Genomic DNA, 17510 nt, shown 5'->3' with positions numbered 1-17510 from the left:
TCAGATTATGTTGTGCAGAACCAAATTCCAGCCTCATTCATGAGTGCAACTTGCACTTCAATCCAGTTCCCTAGCAAGAAGCAGGGAGCTCTGCAGCAAAGCTTGTGACAAATTAAAACCTGAAAGAGGCAATGAAAGAACATCTGATAGATTTTATTATTTTTTATAAGGTTTGAAAAGCAGACCTGGACATATAGCAGAGGATGGAACCTAGGGGAACTAGTGTCAGAGATGATTTGATGGCAAATGATTTGTCAGGAGGTTGGCATCCACAGAGTGCTGCACAAATTTCACTTAATCTACTGCCTCCCTGTTTTGGTTTGTGGTGATATGTATTTGCAGACAGGATATTTTGATATAGAGAATTTGGGGGTTGATAATTTAAAGACTAAAGTAGAGTGAAGACTAATCTTGGGGAAATGCAAGGTAAAAAGATGTGTTAACTGCTGCTGAGAGCAGGGGCTGGGCATCTCAAGTGGTTGGTACAGCCTTTTTGTGGTCTCCAGTGGTCTCTGCTCCTGGGGCATCAGGAGCCCACCCACAGGCCAGGGGCACTTGGGCTCAAATCTAAGCTGAGATCCTGCCCAATCACTTGGCAGTCTGGGGAGCTGCCTACCCATCCCACAGTGCTGTCTACCTTTGCTAATTCTCTTCCTGAGTTACCACCAGCGCCTGGCACTCCAGGGGTATGTGGGAGGCTGAAGAAGCCCACTTTGGCAGGGAATATTTATCTTAGGGAAAATTACACCATCTCTGCCTGTGTTTTCATTCACCTTCTGTGACTGCATGGGCCACAATATCTTCCATGAATGGGGCCAACCAGCCGATCCTCCTGCTTTGGTGCTAAGCTGCTGCACTGTCTTTTCTCTATATTTTCCATGCTAATTTCCTTGCCACCCAGTCTGGAGTATAACAACTATGCTAAATGCCTCTGGGCAGCCCTGATGACAGATGATCTTCACACTCTACACCCCAAAAGCACTTCCAAAGTCTTTGCAAGAGTGGCACATACAAGCCCATCTGCATGGGCATGTGCACAGCTGGTACAGACTCAGGGAATCCCTGCTTTGGGACTTCTGATCCCCACTATGTGACAGGGGGGCACCTACAGCTAGACCAGGGCTGTGTCAGCTCCAGGTGAGGCAGCAGAAGACAGGGATTGATTTTTCAGGATGGAGCTGACAAGCAAAGAATAGTCCATTGATGGACAACCAAGAGGGTAGAGCTAAAGATCTCGGTGTTCTCGTTATGGAAAATTTTAGGCAGGTGTTATCTGCTACCACGCTACCTCGCTCGTGATTACTTCAGATGCGAAGAGGCAGGCTGGGCTGGGCTGGGCTGCGTCAGTCATTGTTTGGTTGGAGGCTTGGAGGGGACAGTTTCTCCGTCAAGACGTGGCCTTTCACTAGATGGTGCTCTTTGCTGAGCCATCGCTGTGTCTGACCCCTCTTCTTGGAGCTGGGAACTTCCAAGTGATCTGCCCCATAAGCCCTTCTTGTACAGATTGCACTAAGGCAAAGGAAAATGTTTTTTCCAGAGGCCCTGCTCTCATGTGCCTTATTTTATGGAGCCATATGAAAAAAAAAACAAAACTACTTCTTTGTATCTGGTTGTTAAGATTGTACAAAGCTGGTAGCATTCCAGCCTCCAAAACGATCAAAATGCACAAGTATTGAAACAATTTTTATTGTTTCAGTTGCTTTCAACTGAATCAACAGTGCACATTTTGGAAGCCAATGCCAAGTTCAGGTGCAGGGTTTTCAGGAGATAATGTTCTTCACCATACACAGTGCTGGTTTTCTGTTCTACTTAGAGAGAACGTGATGCATGGGAATTACCTGCAGCCTTCACCCAGTGCTCTGATTAGCAGCAAAATCCCTGGAAAGTATTTTGAAGTGGTTTTGGGCTGGTTCTCATGAAGTGACACATGTAAAGCTCAGTGCTGATACTGCCTTTGTGCACATCATCATGCAGCCTCTGCCAGTGCTAGCAAGGATACACAAGTGTGCTGTAGAAAAAGCCAAGCACAAATGCTGGGCCACCACAAGTACACATCTCCAAAGAGCTTCCAACAAAAACGATAACTGAGGGCAAGTCACCACCACAAGAGATCAGGCATCTTCACTGTGCAGGGCCTCCTCCAGCCCAGCCGCACACAGACCGCAGGCCAGATGAGCTCATTTGTAATGGTGGGGTGCCGTCTCCACAGCTTTTCTGGGGAAAGGCGTGGGAACGGTATGGGAGATGTTCCTCCATCAAACCTACACAACCACAGGAGAACCAGGAAAGAGGGTGAGGAGCAGGATGAGGCTGCAGACTGGGCTGGTGGGACTCAAGTGGAGCTGCTGGGTTTGTGACAGGTACAGATGTGCAGCAGATTCCGTTCACAGCTGGACAGCTCGTGCTCTGGGCACTAGGAGAGGCTTTAACCACTGGAAGTGGGGACGGCAGAACTCCAACACCCACCAGTACAGGCCCTGCAGCCGGAGCTCAGCACGTGGGAATGCAGGATGCTAAAATCCCATACAGGTTTGGGTTGGAAGGGACCTTCAACATCATCCAGCTCCAACCTCCCCGCCATCGGCAGGGACACCTCCCACTAGTGCAGGTTGTTCAAAGCCCCATCCAGCCTGGCCTTGAACTCTTCCAGACATGAAGCAATCCCCAGATCCCCGTTCGATGCTCAGCAGCTGATGCGCTCTCTCAGCCCCGCACCACCATGTCCCACGCACGCCGCCGGCTCTCCCGCAGCAGCCCAGCAGCCGGGCCGGGGCACGGGCGGGGCGGCAGCCCCGGGGCAGGGAGCGGGGCTTTCCCCGGCGCTGCCCAGGGCAGGCACGGCCGGACCTCAGCCCACAGAGCGCAGCGCGGCCCCGCACGGCCCCGCACGGCCCGGCCTAGGGCGGCCCCACCGGGGCAGCGCATGCGGGCTGGCCGGGCGGCGCGGCGGCGGCTCAGGTTGCGAGGCGGCAGCCCCCGGCCCTCCTCCTCCTCCTCCTCCTCCTCCTGCTCTCCTTCCTGCCCGCCTCCCCGGGCGGAGAGCACCGGCCCGGCCGCCTCCTCCGCCCCCTCCCCGTCCCCGTCCCTCCCGGCCCCGCTGCCAGGGGCGAAGCCGCCCGCCGGGCCCCGCGGTGAGTTTGCCCCGCCGGAGTTGGGCGAAGCGGGGCGGGGGGAAAGTTTGGGGAGGCCGGCGGAGGGGTGGGCGCTGCCCGGGGCCGGGGGCGTGCGGAGCCCCCCGCCCCTTCCCGCGCCCTCGCACGCTTCCCCCGCCCTTCCCCGTCCTCCATGGGGGTTTTTTTCCTCCGCGCAACTTCGCGTGGAGCCGCTCCGGGCGGTTCCTCTCCTCCGCGTGGCTTTATTCCTTTTCGTTTTCCGGCTCTCGGTAGTTCTTCATTTATTTGGAGCGCTCTCTCGCGCGGCTGCTCCCCGCCGCTATTGTCTGCGGGCCGGGGCCGGGCGCGGTCCCCCCGCAGCCGGGCGGGGGTGGCGGCCCCGCTGTGCCCGGCAGAGCGCCGGGGACACGCACCCGCCCGGCCCCCAGCCTCCCTCCGCTTGAACACTGATACCCTGCTCGGAACCCGCCTCCAGGCTCACCGGCACAACTTTGTGTCTCAGCTCATTGCGCGGAAAGTCACCGCGGGTTCTTAGCTAGAGCCCCCCCGCAACACGCTGCTGTTGGTGGGTGTCACCTTTGGGTCTCGGTGGCCTTTGGTGTCACTCAGAGGGTCATTGCCTCTGTGGGCTCTAATTCATGCTTTCAATCTGTTGCTTGAAAATATAATTATTTTTGTTCTTTCTCAAGTGCAGACCCTTCTGAAGCAAATGAAGGAGTTTCTGGATGAGAATTGCGACATAGTAGTTTTTCTGAACCTGTATACTGTTGGGGTTTATTAATCCACCTTCTGTGACTGTGTTGTAACCACAAGTCATATAGAGGATGGGGATTTGCAGAATCTGATTTTGCTGACCTCTGGAATTGGTTCTGCTCCAGTGTCCTTTACAGGGCTTCATGTTAGCTGGAGATAGTAAATGGGAAAAAAAGTGATTTACAAAAACTTCTTTTCTTCTTTTTTTTTTTTTTTAGAGTGCACTGTGCCAATTCTGCTGTGGATGACCAGATAGGGATTCGATAAAGGGATTAGAAATCCTGCACTGCTGTAGGACAGTTGGTCGCTGTGGCTCTCTGTAATCTCCGTCAGCCGTAAAACTTTAGGTACTCATGGAGATATGCGATGCAGTAGAAATATGTAAAGCATGTAACTTCAGAGCTGAGTTTAGACAGTTGGTCTGAGATCTATGGATGTCTTGTGTACTTGGAGTTTTGGCTAATGTAATCTAATCGGTTTTAAAGGGCCAAGTGACATTATTTCTGTTTGTGGTGACTTCTTTAGTCCCTTGATGGGTGTGTTTCTCATGTTTTGCACGCCCTTGCTGAGCTGTTGTGGAACAGTAAGGGTGAACCAAGTTCCACGTGGGTCCTTGAAGGTAAGATATCATTTGTTGTGGTGTTAGAGGAGGTGTATTTTTATACATAGATACTTTAGCAGTGGGAGTAGATTGATTGTTAACCTCATAACATCCCTGCTGTGGATAGAAATTGCTGTCTGTAATAGAAGGGCATTTACTGTGCTTCGGGACATGGTGACAGTGTCTTGTTCGCACACTTGAAATTGGGTTAGTTTGGGTTTTTTTTGTTTTGTTTGCTTTTTTTACAAGGCTGATAGCAGATTAAGGGTGCATTAGGCAAGGTGACAATTGTCTGGTCGTGCGTTTTCCTTTGGCAGGAGTTCAAGATTGTTGTTCATTTTGTAGGTTGAGCCTCTCCATCGCCGTCTGTCCTTGCAGCGCTGCCTGGTGCTGGACGGACGGGCTAGCCTGGGGCTGTTGCTAGAAGGGTATGGATGTTGGGTTCTGCCAGGCAGACAGGTTTTGTAGGTAGCCTGAATGACGAGTCCCCCGCAGGTAGTGTGGATGAGCTGTGCTGTGTGATGACAGCGTTCCAGCCTGGATTTCTTGCCCAGCTCCGGCGGCCACGGATGGCCGGCATAGCCCGAGAGGTGAGGACACGACGTGTCCGAAGTGAGGGAGTCCAGCCAGGGACTGCAGCCAGAGAGAAAGGCAGGAGCTCGATGTTCCTGATTTACAGCTTCGCTGCATCAAAGGAGGGAAATGCATTTAAGAGCTCAAAGCTTCTCAAAGGAACAGAGCTCTGCCAGGTACTATGTGATGATGGATGTTTTTAAACAGTCTGCGTAGCGCAGCTTTGAGACTCAGGCATATGCAGAACTCACTAATCTCTCAGCAGGATATGCTTGTGAGTAAGCTGTGTTCTGGTCTAGGGTACACTCCTGTGCTAAGAGGAGGATTAAGTACTGTTAAAGGAATCTGGTTATTCTATCCAAAGCATGAATTAAGAACAGCAGTCAATAAATTATCCTAGAGGAAAAAAACATTGGTAGGTTTACTGATGGTGTTCACATGCTCCTGTGTTACAAAAGCAGTGGGGTTCTTTCATATAATTTTCTGTTGGAATATTAAGTCTTAATAAATAGTTGCTTAACAAAAAAGTCGTTAGTAGAAACTGTAGTGCCTGCTGTACCTATTTCTTTTCCACTGTTTCCAGGACACCACCATATCAGTTTTCTTTGCCTGGTGGTGATCCACTCGCCAGTAAAACCGACCTTGAAGCAGCTTGGAAGCTTTTCTGCTTATTACTGTAGCTGGTTATCTCTGCAATCTACTTGAGTGCTATTAAATGCTATTTCTATAGGGGTTCCCCACACAGGCAATAAATAGCCTGAAGTCAGCTAAACCACACAGCTGATTGATAGGGAGGAAATATTTGGTTTTGGCTTGTCTCTACTGGTAGAAGGCACTGCTATGAAGTTAGAAACTTGAGGAGAAGGCTGGATAGTCCAGGAGGCCATAAAGGCGTGGTATGGCCTCCCTGTGTGATTGTGGCCCTATGTTTTACCAGTCTCCTGCACAGGGAGTTGGCGTGGTTTCCAGCTGGAGGGTAACTCCTATTTGCAGACACATGAGAGGCTGGATGTGGAAAGCTGGGGAGGAAAACACCTTGCAGCCTGTACCTTGTGATTACTGGTTGCTGTTCAGTGCCAAGTGTTCATGTGCTTGCTTGCATTGATCACCTGTAGGACAGATAAAGGTAATGAGTGATGTCCTGAAGCAGCTGATAGCTCTGGTGTAGAGTCCTTTGCTGCCCTGGGGTTTGCCACAGGGGATATAATCCAGCTGGGAGCCTGGTTTGGGCTGGCGTGTACCACCTGGTCAGTCAAGTCCAGGGAGCCCTGCACCTTTTCCAAAAGAAAACTTGTTTTTAGGGTGTTGGATATAATGCGATTTTTATGAATAGCTTAGTCATGCTTCACTTTTTTTTTCTTCTAAAACAGCTGTCAACAGTCTCACTGTGGGGAGGGAATCAGCCACTCCTTCTACTTACTGAATAGTCAGACACTTCAGCCTGGCATTGCACTTCTTAGTGGCTTTTGGAAACAAAGCCGTGGATGTGGCACAATGGCTTATTTTTATTTATTTATTTATCAAGCCTGCCTTTTTCTCTTTGCAAATGACCTTTATGCAGATCTAGAAGGCAAAGCCCATCACTGGGAGTTAGCTGGTTAGTTACTTACAGTTACTGATAAGAAAATATGATGGCAGTGCTCCAGGAAAAGCAGCTATGCTGGGAACTGCTGTACAGATCTTTTTCAGACTGATATACCTCTGTATATTTATGGTGCTTTGTCAGGGAAACAGGGTGACTCCTCTCATAATGTCTGCATGACAAATAAGCTGTGACGCCACAAATCCTGTAAAGAGTTTACTGTCCTCCTGGAGACGGCTGGTGGAGACATGCAGTAGGTAAAAGTTTCAGTGTCATGCTAAACTTGAACTGCAATTTTGTCATCTCATTTCTTGTGTGTGTTGGCGTAGCATAAGCAGCTTCTTCCAGTTCCCCAGCTGGGCCGTACTGGGGTTTTTGGGTCTGTTCAGCAAACCAGACTGGGAAATGGATCCCAGCTAAGAATACGTTATTGTTTTTTGTTATACAATTCATAACTTGTGTCAGTTAAGAAAAAAAGTTCATTCTGTACCTGTATCAGTTACCTGACTTGTCTTCCTTTGTGTTATCACAAGCAGCTGCTGTGGCAGAGGGTTGGATGCTTTCACCAGGAGAAACCTAAGCTCTTGGAAGTGCTTTTCCATTTGCAAATAAGGCATTTGGCTGTGGTGCCCATCCCTTTTTTATAGCATCAGAAGACAGCATGGGAGATAGATGTTTCTGAGATAAGCCAGTGAGCTAAAAGTCATAGTGTTTAATTTTTATGTTCTGTAAGACAGCAGTTCAAGAGCAAAGAGAAATCACTGCAAAATAGGTTCTGCCATTTTAATAATGTTCTTTAAAATTTTCTTTATAACCATTTTGGATAGGTTGCTAGGTTTTTGAGAAACAGGGCAAGAAAGTGCAATCACGAATATTTTTAAGTAGTCAACAGTCCTTAAATGTACAAAGTGTGATACCTTGGAAAAAGTAAGCTTTTGTTCTGTTGTAGCTGAAATGGAACACATGTTGTGACATGGTCAGGCAGTCTAGCAAGCCTGTTTTATATATATTGAGACGAAACTTACAAATCTGATGCTGAAGAGTTTATTGGATGGTTTGTAATATGCGTGAGAAAAAGGTTCTTTGTTGGCATAGCAATGAAGTCCTCACAGTCCAAATGCTCAAATATTTAATCTGGGATTGGAGAAAACTTAAAGAAAAATTATCCCCGAAACTACTGTCAGCACCTTCTACAGCACTTGTGCTGAGGGCTTGAAATACAGTATATTCCAAGCATGTTTTGGGTGTGAGGTTGGGTTTGGTGCCTCTGGGTGAGGTCTGTTTGGTGTGGGTCTTGGGGGCTTCCATGGTTGGGGGAGGATCTTGGCTGTGGCCCTGGCTATAGAATCCAGAATGGTGCTTCTTCACCAGTGAACTCATAACTCTGTAGCGCAGGTTCTTCTGCCAAAGTTAGATCTCCTGGACCCCTTGGATTTTTCTTGAAAATCTCTTTCCCCTTATAAAGGCTGTGAATTGACTTTTATATTCAAAATAATCCAATCTCTTCAGTCATATTTTTCTTTTTTTTTTTTTTTTCTCTTTTTTTATTTTTGTGATTCTGTAAGTTGTGCATAATAAATAATTTTCCTGTTTGGCTGCTCTTGTCTTTCCAAAACTGGTCACAGTATTTTATTTGGTCAATGTGGCAACGGAACTGTCACAGTTTTCTTGTAGGTTTTATCTTTCCATGGTCACTTTTTGATTTCCTTGAAAATCATGGGGTGGAGACTGATTGCTCATTGGAGTCTGTGGAGCTGCTCTTATGAGATGATATTTAAAATGTATGAGTACAGGTAGTTGCAAGTAATCCATTGTGTCTTTGTTTCAAGCACTTGTGAAATTTTCTAATAGACTATGCAAAATTTGCCACAACTTCTGCTTCTAATCTCTTTTTTTATTTTTTGACTGCTTTCAGGTGGCTATCTAACTTTCCCGTTAGTCTCATTGCTGAACTGTTTTTACTTTAATGTTACATTTGCAAAATACACAGTGAGAGATCTCCCCAAATTGTTTTTTAATGTGAGATGTTATTTACAGTGTGACAGCACTGCTGAGATTAGCCTTATCCACTCTAAAAGGAAGAATTTAAGGATTTTCTTCTGTAGCAGCTCCTTCAGGTTTTATTTCTGAGAGCAAGGGAAAAGAAAATAAGAAATGAATTATTCATTTTAAAATGAGGCTGAATTTTGGTGAAACTTTTTCTCTGTGAGTATGATTTAAGGCGGCCAACTTAAAGGTCATTTGATTATGATGATCAAAACTTTGTGTGGAGAGAAATTGCCCCATGTGTCATGTTTGAGTCTTCTGTGCTTTTTATCACCCATGACTAATGCAAACTGGAGCAGCAAGTTATGTTAAAATCTGTGACATATTTGTATCTTCATCTAAACCGTATCTGAGGTTTCTGGCAAAATTACTTGGGAAAGTAAATCTTTTTCCCAGTGTGTCTCTGCCCTCAGTGGTGTAACTGTTCTGTAAATCTGAGTGCTGCACTTAGTAAAACCATTACAAACAAAGATTCTGGCACGGAGCAGTTGTAAACCAGACTGTCTTCAGATCAAACTCCTGACTCACCCATTCATGTGTCACGCATGGGTGCTGGCCGAGCCGTCGTGTTCTTGCAGGTATCCCTGCCTCTAGTGGAGGGAAGGCTGGAGTGGGAGTGGGAGTGTGCACAGCAGTTTAAAACGTCCTGCTGGAAGTTCTTTCTGAGGGTGGGTTTGCCCAGAAGATCCTTTTACCGTGTGCCTGATGCTGCTCTGTTCTGCCACTTTTTAGGGATGCGCAGAGTGGCTGCTTGTGTGAAGTCTCTCTCTTCAGGGCAACAATACAGAAAGCTGTGCTGGCTCAGACCATGGTTTGTCTGGCCTTGTTTCCTGCCCCGTGGTGTTGGTTGTGGGTTCTTGAGGAGGTGTGAGGGCAAGAAAAGTCCACACCAGTGACTGGGCACAGTGGGGTTCAATACCAGGATGTGTGGCACATTCAGCTTCCTAGCATGTGTGACTGTCAACACCCTGCCAAATCTTGAAACTTGTTGTCAGTAGGAAAAGAGGGGAAAATAAGGAATGGTGGGAGTGAGATTGCTGAAGTGAATGAGTCTTGGTCACTTTACACATGCTGTTTTCCCTCCTGAGTTTCCTCTGGGATGCTTAAGCCTTTGGTCCCATAATAGCAGTGGGACAATGAATGCTTGGATGAAGGAAGCAGGTGTTAAAGGAAGGGGGGGAAGTGATTTATTTTGAGGGGAAGGGGAGGACAGGATGGCCATATTTGCCTCTTATACAGACTGATTTCTTTTGGCTCATGAGCCTTGTGCACAGCATGCTTCCTAATTGCTGAACCCACAAATAAGATGGAAGCAAAACTGGGACTTGCTTCTTTATTTTTTGAGTTGATATCACTTAGTGAGTCAGCTGAGGAGTGAGGTTTGCGTGATGTACCTCTGGTGTTACGTGATGAATTCTGTTGTTTTCTTCCCTGTTACCATAAACCTTTCACTGCAGCAGCAAGGCTGCAGTGCTGACAGCACTGGACGTCTTTAAATCTGCACTTTGTACTTGGGAGTGCTGGTTTTTAATTGTTTAAAACCAAACTGGAGCTGATTGGGTTTACATGTGGCCTAGATGAAAACAGTTTCTGTAGTGTGATTGAAGGTCTTTGAGTTGGTGCAGAGGATGATTCTGAAATAAAGTAAAACAGGCTGCTTCAGATGTAGCAGATGTGCTTGCATCCGTAGCCCAAAGATTTCCCATCTTGGGACTCATGACAACACTCCCATTTCAATGGGGTTTTCAGCCTGTGCAGGAACCTCTCTTGAGCATGGGAGTCAGTTTTTCCATCACTGAGTGTTTTGCAGCCACTCCACCCATTTTTATGATGAGTGATCATCAGCGAAGAGCACAGTGGAACATAAGAGGTGGTGAGCAAACCTTTTGTTACATTAAATGTAAATGTTTATAGTTTCTCTTCTCCTAGCAGCTGCAGAGAAAGTAGGTTGTCTCAGCTGGGTATAGAAATAAAGACTAAACCCTTTTTATATGTACTGTCATAAAAGAAGGCCTTGTGTAATAAACATTCATTTCACAAGGTCCAGGTGTCTCTTTATGCTTTTGTGTGATTCAAGGCAAAAGGTTGCTGCACATGTTTGTTAACTGCAGGTTTTTCTCTATTGTGGTGCAGATGCCAACAGGAAAATACACATTTGTCCTCAGACCCATTGTGGGAGGATGCTGGGGGTTATGTTGGTACCCACTGTGTGGCTGCGTTTGAGTTCTGGTGGCTCCTGCTGAGGTGGGCAGCAGGAGTGTGAATCCATTTGTGCAGTGGGGGCTTGGGAGTCTTCAAACTTTGGAGCTGCTTTTCCACCCTGGCTAGAACTACTAATTAATTTTGGAAGAGTCTTTTGGTTATGTAGCCTGAAGAAGAGTTTGTGTGTAGCATGGAGACTGAGATCTGAGCACTTAACTAGCAGAAAATGCTTTTAACTATAAAAGCATCATAAAAGTGTTTCCTTGAGTGGGTGCCTTTCTTGTCCTTCTGTAAGATGCTGATGGGAGTGGGGTGAGGAGAGCAGGTTTTTTGAGAACTGTCCCACAGTGAAAACAGGGCTTTGATCCTTGTTTTCATGGGCAGTGTATTAAGCTAGAAAAAGAAGTAGACCGTTGCATGAAGAGTTTACAAGTTGCTACTGTGGATAATAAATATGTTTGCATGGATGTTAAGAGGATTAATTTTTGTGACGTGCATTGAAAATGGGAGAATTAAAGAAGTACTTAAGTGCTAACTGGATTCGTGTCTCGTAGGTCTTGTAAATGTCTTTCTCCCTCCTTCCAGTCAGTTTTAAATTGTATTTGTTATGGGTAAGTTTCAAGTTGTGTTTGTTATTGGTATGAAATTTACCTGTCAGTCCCATACTTCTTTTTTCTGTGTTCTGAGAATTTTGCAATTTACCTATGGGCAATAAGGTGGTAAAATGTGTTTTCAGATGGCATTTCAGAAAGAGAGGTACTCTGCTGAATGGGATGTGCTTCCTTCTACAGCTTCCTTCTACTTAAACGGCAGGGTTTAGTGCTTAGACCTCCCTAGTTTTTCCTTTATCAGATTAGCTAGGATTTTGGCAGGACTTTGTGCTGCTTTTTCTTAGCCAATCGACTTGCATGTGAGTGTTCAGTAACTTTCTTGCTTTATAATCTCAAAGTTCAGAAGTCATCGAGTTCCTTGAGACTAATAAGAGATCCTATCCCCAGCAACACCTTATGGCAGGCAGAGAACACACTTGAGTATGTGGAGAGCAAGTTTTGAAATGAAAATTCAAAACTACTTGAGGAAGATGGAGGACCTGTGGCAAGGAAAGTGCTTGGAAATGTATACATCTTCTTGAAACTACAAAACGTGAATTTGCTTTTTACCTTTTCTTTCCTGGATTATTTGCAGGTCCCATCCCCTCAGTGATATCAGCTCATACTGTGAGATGGCAGACAAATGGCAGTCAAACAGTTACTGTACAATTGCATTATATAAAAAGATTAAGCATTGTGATAAAATGTATCAAGTGAGTATAAACTTAAGATTTTTAATACTTGGCTTAGAGTAGTCCTGATTTTCCCACCTCTCTCCTCACCCTGCAACTAATTAGTAAAATCTTCACTGATTTTTACTACAAATCTAGTCTGATCAGTGCTACTAATATTAATTAAGAAAGAATAATGCCATTTGCGTGAATACCTGTGTGTATTTATGCTTTGGGTTTGTTATATCTCGGCCAAAAGAAACGTGGAGCATTTTGGAGGAAACATGCTCTAAGTCTTGTTGGAAGTTTTTCTATGAATAAGTACATCACTTGGTGTTTGCCGTGAAGGAAATAAATTTTTTCCTTGCAGAGTTTTTTTTTGATTCTTAGATAAGTCTGAGTCTGAGCCACTGGATATTTTGGGGATAGAGACTTGTTTTAACATTTGGTGGAAGGTGACTGAGGATCAGGAGCTGTTGTAGTGTGGTTGTGTTAATGTGGCTGTGATGCTCAGCAGAGCAGTGTTTTAAATTCCCACACAAGGCATGTACAACTCTGTCTACTTGAGACCTTGTTACTTCTGGCTGGTTGGGGGGGAAAAATATGCCCATGATGGAGAGGAGAGAAAGAACTGTTGGATTGCTGCTAGATGAAAGCCTAACAGCAGTGGGCAATTTGGGAATACAGCCGAGCTGGAATGCAGGGTCAGGCTCTGTGAGTGTGCCTTCCAGCCAGGGAGGGTGGCAGGGTGGCAGTGGCAGGGACCACCCTGCGTGTTGGGAACCAATTGTCACCCCTGCTTCGTGCTCAGCTTCGAGCTGTCCCCTGTTGAAGAGCAGCCTGCTGGGTGTGCACTGGGCACTCAGCAGCATGCTGTGAGGAGACAGGACTAATCCTGGTTTTTGCCTTCTCTGTGACTTAAGCAAACTTGAATTCACTGCTTAGTGCAGGATGCTGAACCCCTGGTGCTTGATGTGCCATGTTCTCCTTGGTCAGTGTCCTTGTCCTGCCAAGGAGCAGAGGCAGGATCAGAACACACACTCATTTCTCTTTGCCTCTTTAAATTATCTGTGTTAACTCTCTGATGTCTGTTATTTAGAAAATAAATTTCGGCTCGTACATCCAACCAGGAAAGCGCTTATATATCCAGCAGCCAGGAAATTGAATGAGTCCTGATCTATTCTTAATTTCTTGTGTTTCCTGTGGTTTTATTGTTTGTGTTACCAGCCCTAATATTTACATGCTTTTGAATGAGCTTTTCTTTTTTTGGAAGATAGTGCTTTGTTTGTATGCCTTGCAAAACAGGTTCTTCCATTTTTTTTTTCAAATAACCAAACAACTTAATTTCTGAAAGGAGTAGGAGGAAAAAAAAAAAAAAGGAAGATTATAAGAATCACCAAAGGGAGTTATCTAAGAATAGATTTTTTTTTTGGTTTACGAGATGCTAAGACTCATTCTAAACTTCCATCTATCCCTCCAAATGTCCTTGGGCTCTTTAAGAGCTTTGTAAAACTTGTTGCATATGAAATTAAGTGCTTGTGGGTGCTTTATCTGAATAGCAGATACGTTTACAGTTGACATTTTAAATGCAAAGGTGCTTCCATGAAAAATGCTTGTAAGAACAAAGCCGTAGTTCCCACTGAAACCCCAAAGACATAGGAAGACAAGTTGGTGGAGTCTGCTGTGTTAATGTTTAAAAGTAGTGCTGGTGACTGTTGTTTATCTATGTGTCTCTGGAAACTGATATAGTGCTTTTTTTTCTACAAAGTAAGGAATATGTCATAGTTAAACTCCCTGCCTTTCTTCTGGATATGGAGGACTGATAGAGCTGATGTTCTTTAGGGGATGTGTCCTTTGGTACATCAGCTGGCTGCCTTTTCCATGGATGTTTGCTTTCCTTTAGTAATCCGTTAGGAACTAATTTGAAATAGCCAAATTTTTAAAAAATAGTGTTCTCCATGGAATCTGTGATCAGCCTTTATTTGCAGGTGTTACTGTTGTGTGTTGAATTTCCAACTAATCTTCAGATATTTATTTCTTTCAAAAAATAAGACAGAACTTCAGACCTTTTTCTTTCAAATCTCTTCTGCCTGCCATGGATAAAACCTAGTTGCACGTTGATGAATAGTGGCTGGGAAGGCTGTCTGGTTCTGCAACAGGATCAATAAATAGCATTAATGTCTGGTTTACTTTGGGAAGGAAGGTGTCCCGTTGTGGCAGTGGCAGGAGGGGAGCCTTGCACTCACTCCCAGTAAAGTTGCCCTGTCTGGGCAATGTTCACCAGCACGAAACTCTGAGAAACATGATACAGTGTCTCTGCTGAGATACAGAACCCCTTTGAAAACTCCAGAAAGTACTGACATTTATAGAAATGGGTAATACTGGCCTTTTTATTTTCTCTATCCCTTTACTGTCAGCTCAGAGAGAACTTGGAGTATCATAATATGGTGTGAAAACGGTTTCCCCCATCACCCTCCCTGTCATTTGCTGCAGGGAGCACCTTGGGACATGCAGAGCACATTGCTGCATGTGGTCCATGTCTAACACTCCTGTGTGTTCAGGTGGATGGGCCAGCACTTGGAGTAGCTGTTCTGGTTACCAGACTGGATCTGGCAGCTCATTATCAAACATGTTGGGTCTCAGGATTGAGGTTTGGATGAATGCCTCTGAAATGCAGCCTTCCACCAAGGATATTTTCAGGTTTGGTCTTTGGAGCATTTGGTTTGTGGCACAGTTGCTGAAGGAGAAGCTCTCCTCTCTGCTAGATCAAAAATCTGTTTATTTTGGAAAATGGAAAGAAAATGTCCAGGTTGTTCAGGGGTGGCACAGTTAATAATTTCTGACACCCCAGAAGCAATCATGTGTGCAAAAGGGCAATGGCTGGTAATTACCCCAATGCAGATGAGACTTGGGATACTTGTGTCCTGTTTCATTGGCAAAATGAAACCAGATAAAGTTTCAGAACTGGAATAAAAAAAGTTTAATTTTCACCCTTTTAATGAAGATGATGATAAAACTTTGGCTGTGTGTTTTTTTTTCCTTTCCTAAGCTGCTTGTGGCATGGTTATTGCTGGATGTTGTGAAATGTAAATAACACCAAGGTAGTGAACTCAGCATCCCCTGCTCCTTGGCAGCGTTGGTGAATGGAAACATCTGTCCAGGGCCTCTCTGCTTCCCTTCCCTCACACAGCTCCTGCTTCCAGCACAGTGCTGCAGAACGTGCTGCAAAGTCCTGCAAGCCCTCTCCTTAACTCTGCACCGCACAAAATGGAGGAAAATCGAGAGGGTAAAGGCAGTGAGGAATGTTTTTTCCCATAGTGGATATTTCAGTGCAAGTCATTCAGATTTCTGGTGTTCTGATGCCAGCCTGTGACATGGCACAGACCTGAGCTCGTGCTCTTCGCACAGTCCAGCTCCTCTGGTGTGTGCATTTCACTCTCAAATCACTCACTTGGCAAATGCTTAAATATTTCCTGTCTCTCCTATTCAGATTATACATACAGGCTGTGGCAGGGTGTCCTTTAGCTTCACTAAAAAGGATTTGTGGGTTTGCAGGCGTGGGGATGGGTGATAGGGGATGAACTATTTTTTTACTTCTTAAAGAGGAGTAGGAGGCGAGGGGACAACCCAAAACTGCAGCCAGAAGGAGGGTGGGAAACCACCCTGGTAGTTCACTTGGAGTTTCCTCTTGAGCTTGGGTGGGAGATCTTACTAGGTTTTCACTTTGTGGCCATGAAAAAAAAAAAAAGGCAAACAAAACCCCAAAACCTAAGTAACCATGCAAATAATGCAGGAAATACGTAGTGAATGTTTTGTGATTGGGAGAGATAGTAACTGAGGTTTCTGAGCTTTAGGTTGGCTACAGGATGTAAATACTGCTTGTGTTGATGTGGGTGGCTGTTGTGGACCAGGTTCATTGACAGTTTGGACTCTAAAACTTACTCTGTAAATTTCAGACAGTGATTTGAAGTTGTTTTCATTTCAGCTAGAGAAATTGTTAATTTTGTCCTGTTGGTGGAACATGAAATTGAGATGTTGTCCTTACGAGGTGTTTTCATGGTGATTTTTATTTTAAATTTATTTTTTTATTTTGTAATCATAAATTGGGAGGAATGCATGGGAGAAGAAAAGGGATGCTCTTGTTCATTTTTTAATGTAGGAATACCAGCTGTTTTTCTCCCCACTCTCACTCCTTGTGTGAGTGGTGAAAAAGAAGTGTCTGTTTTTAAATAGATCAAACATCTTTCTAGCACATAACATTGGTTTGAGGTGAGGCTGCATGGTGGGTTTTGATGGTTTAGGGATATATTCCATTAATTAATACAGCCATCTGTGATGCATTTATGAAAGCTTTTTTTTTAAGCTTTCTGTGTTTTTTTCCTTTGCTGTCAATATAGAAAAAATTATTTCTTTAAGGGAAACCTTAACTGTGTTAGCCAGGGGCTAATTCTGCATGCAGTATATCCCGTTCTGAAAAAAAAGTGGGTTATTCTTAACATAAATTACATACTCAGAATTAAGTAAGTTTAAAATTACAGTGAAGACAGGCTAATAAGGGTTTTACTCTGCTGAGGAATTTGACTTAAAGCTTGCATTGGAGCCTGAAGTTGAATTTGCCAATCCAGCTGAAGTGTAAAATGCCTTCCAGTCTCAACTGGAGTAAGCTAATGCAGAGTTTTAACTGAATTATGTTTTTTTACTCTCCTCTTCATTGGACAGATTTATAAAGAATTATTCTGATGATTTTATTTTCCCCTCTGAGTACTTCCAAAAGCTAACACAAAGCATCATTGCATAATGGAGGGGTGGACAGCAGAATGCTTCTGTGATCTCCAATGTTGCTTCAGGATTTCTAGTTCTGTAAATAATTGCTCAAGGCAAAGGTACACTAATATTATTTGATGAACAGGAAGTCTGCAAATAGCCATGGTATTTTGCCATCATTACATTTGCAGTGGTGCAGGTGTTGAGCCTTACCTATAGCCAGGAAAACCAGTGCCTCAAATAGATTTGTAAGAACATGTGGGTGAGGAGATGGGATGTAGATCTAAATTTAAAGGATTGAAAAACATAAGAAAGTTTCAGGAGATGTGTTGGTGATGGCCCTGCTACATTGCCTTGGCTTTGTAACAACAAAACAAAACCATCCGAACCCCATTTCTTCAGAAATGGCAAGATATTCTTAGGTTTTATTTGTTTTTAATGGATTATGGTTGTCTTAGATTGATGTGCTGCTGGTTCTGCTCAGGGCTCACTGGTATTTGTTACTGTGGTTGTTTTGCCTCATGCTTCTCACACCCAAATCTTTCCTTAGCTCATTTGATGTAAAAATCCTTTTCTTGGCTGTGTTGGTGACCAGAGCAGCTGAGTGTGAATCTT

General features: G+C 44.8%; 1 protein-coding gene across 1 annotated transcript in view; it reads left to right on the top strand.

The window, feature by feature from the left end:
* The first annotated feature begins 3085 nt into the window (after window positions 1-3085).
* LOC110470594 (uncharacterized) overlaps window positions 3086-17510 on the top strand; it is a 134494-nt gene continuing 120069 nt past the window's right edge. Inside the window, exon 1 of the mRNA XM_077786011.1 lies at window positions 3086-3131. The gene's annotated coding sequence lies outside the window, so the exon portion shown is untranslated. The remainder of the gene's footprint in view (window positions 3132-17510) is intronic.

The sequence above is a fragment of the Lonchura striata genome, chromosome 11, assembly GCF_046129695.1.
Source record: "Lonchura striata isolate bLonStr1 chromosome 11, bLonStr1.mat, whole genome shotgun sequence".
Lineage (NCBI taxonomy): Eukaryota > Metazoa > Chordata > Aves > Passeriformes > Estrildidae > Lonchura > Lonchura striata.
The sequence above is the reverse complement of the archived record's forward strand: the minus strand, read 5'-3'. Positions and strand labels throughout refer to the sequence as shown.